We start from the raw sequence: 2,777 nt of genomic DNA, 5'->3' as shown, positions 1-2,777 counted from the left end.
CCTCTGGATGGCGACGCTGAGGCGCTGGAACATGAAAGTGGCTGCCCTTGGGTCCCTGGTGGTGTCGATGAGTCTGGAACCCAATTCTTTAAGGAAACGTGTGGCATTTTTTCCCCATGATCCCAAGGTCTCTGATCCCACTGGGACAAATTGATACTGTTGGCTTATGTCCCTGTACTTGCTGATCTTGTACTCCTCCCTGTGGTCAGCAGCTCCTCCCGGTCGCCCCACACTGTGATGGATATAGGTGTCAGCCAGTGTGGACACACAGGTATAGTCCCATGCTAAGAGCTTGCCATTCTTCCAAGGATAGATGGTGATCCCGTCGGGGCGGTTTGCTGGGTTGTGGGTATTGTTTGCTGCAAGGGATCGTGGCTCCCTCTCGGCAGGGCATCCAGCTGTAGCAAGGGTTCTCTTAATGATGTCATTGACCTCACTGTGTCTTGCATGCCAGCCCTTGGTTTTGGAACAGTTAAGACCATGTAGACCGTATTGGTCTGCTTGCACTTCGCCGCAAATACACATATATTCTGTATGAATTGGAGCAGCAAGGCGCAGAGCCACTGCAATACGGAGGGTCTTAGGGTCGAGTCGCGTTCCCATTGCCGATATGGGAACTGTTTGGAGGAAGTCCCCGGAGTGATGTGCACTCACAGCCTGGAGACGGGCAATCTCCCTATCTGATGTTGCAGCCCTGAGCATGTTGGCAAGCACCTTTTCAGCAATTGGGCCATCCCAGCTTGACTGTTTGTGAGCCAGTGCTGCACTAGGGTTTGGTGCTGGAGCAGCAAGAGTCTCCCATTCGGTGATGGCACTGGCATTGCTAGGGTCTTCTATTCCTGCTGAGTCACTGAGGGTGTCAGGAAGAATTTGTCTTATCAACTCGTTTGATGCAATGGAAGAGGACAGGAAAGCTGGTAGAGGAATCTGGGAGGATCTGCGTACTCCTAGCCCTCCAAGCCTGACCGTAAGTGAGGTTTGCAACCACTGTCCATCGTCAAGGGAAAGATTCAGTACACTCTCTAGCATGGCCTTCAGGAGAGAGTCATATTCCTTGAGTTTTGGACTGCTGAAGGCTGGGGAGCATCTCAGAAAATAGGTAAGTTTTGGGATTGACAGGCACCTGGTGAGTAGGTAGAAGGCATCGTGTGTGTCAATGTCTTTCATCCTGCTTTCCATCGTCCGGAGGTCTGAGACTTTTTTTCCTAGGATCAGATATATATATATATATATATATATATATATATATATATATATATATATATATATATATATATATATATATATATATATATGTAATAGCTCAGAATAATAGAATCATTGTTCCAGTCACGGTATTGTGACTTTGTTTATTGAGCATGATTCTTCCCAGGGTTGCTCTGTATATGCTGTTCTAATATATATATATATATATATATATATATATATATATATATATATATATATATATATATATATATATATATATATATATATATATATATATATATATATATATATATGCAAAACAACCACTCTGAAAGAATAGAGAAATTCCAAGCGCTTTCGTGACTACTCACATTATCAAGGAACTATGAAAGTAAAGCATCCAAGGAAGGTATATAAGGGGTCTGGCCAACACCTCACTATCAGATCCCACAACGGTTAAACACCTGACGCGCGCCGACCCAACTGGACAGGTCCTCTGCACAACTCACCCACAAACTATTCTACTCGAGAAAATTTAAAAATTATTATTTGTCCAGTGTATTATTAAATTCTTCCCAAATTCCCAGATCCATTTATAATTAATAGAATTTGGGAAGAATTTAATAATACACTGGACAAATAATAATTTTTAAATTTTCTTGGGTAGAATAGTTTGTGGGTGAGTTGTGCAAAGGACCTATCCAAGTTGGGTCGGCGCGCGTCAGGTGTTTAACCGTTGTGGGATCTGATAGTGAGGTGTTGGCCAGACCCCTTATATACCTTCCTTGGATGCTTTACTTTCATAGTTCCTTGATAATGTGAGTAGTCACGAAAGCGCTTGGAATTTCTCTATTCTTTCAGAGTGGTTGTTTTGCATATATATATATATATATATATATATATATATATATATATATATATATATATATATATATATATATATATATATATATATATATATATTAGAACAGCATATACAGAGCAGCCCTGGGAAGAATCATGCTCAATAAACAAAGTCACAATACCGTGACTGGAACAATACACAAATAACCCGCACATACGAGAGAGGAGCTTACAACGACGTTTCGGTCCGACTTGGACCATTTACAACTTTGTAAATGGTCCAAATCGGACCGAAACGTCGCCGTAAACTCCTCTCTCCTACGTGCGGGCTATTTGTGTAAAGAATCTTGCTCCTGTTTTGGAAGAGAAGTCAGGTGTGGAAGCAGGTACCTTCAGGACCTCAGAGGACGAGGTGATCACTACAGTAATGCTTCTGAGCTACGTTGGTAATCTCGGCTTACTCGTGAACACTGGTGAGCTGCTCCGGTGTTGGGAGCAGGAACAGGTGTAGGAACAGGTGCAGGGGCAGGAGCAAGGGCAGGAACAGGAACAGGGGCAGGAACAGGAGCAGGGGAAGGAACAGGAGGATAGAAACAGCAGTAATAATGGTAGAATTAGAGATAAAATGTTAGGTAAATGGCCACAGATGCAACTCAAGTAACATTTTATTGTGGCAACGTTTCGCTCTCCAGGTAGGTAGGTAAGCAGTATTTACAGATTGACAACGCTCCTGGAGAGCGAAACGT

The sequence above is a fragment of the Cherax quadricarinatus genome, chromosome 10 (assembly GCF_038502225.1).
Source record: "Cherax quadricarinatus isolate ZL_2023a chromosome 10, ASM3850222v1, whole genome shotgun sequence".
Lineage (NCBI taxonomy): Eukaryota > Metazoa > Arthropoda > Malacostraca > Decapoda > Parastacidae > Cherax > Cherax quadricarinatus.
The sequence above is the reverse complement of the archived record's forward strand: the minus strand, read 5'-3'. Positions refer to the sequence as shown.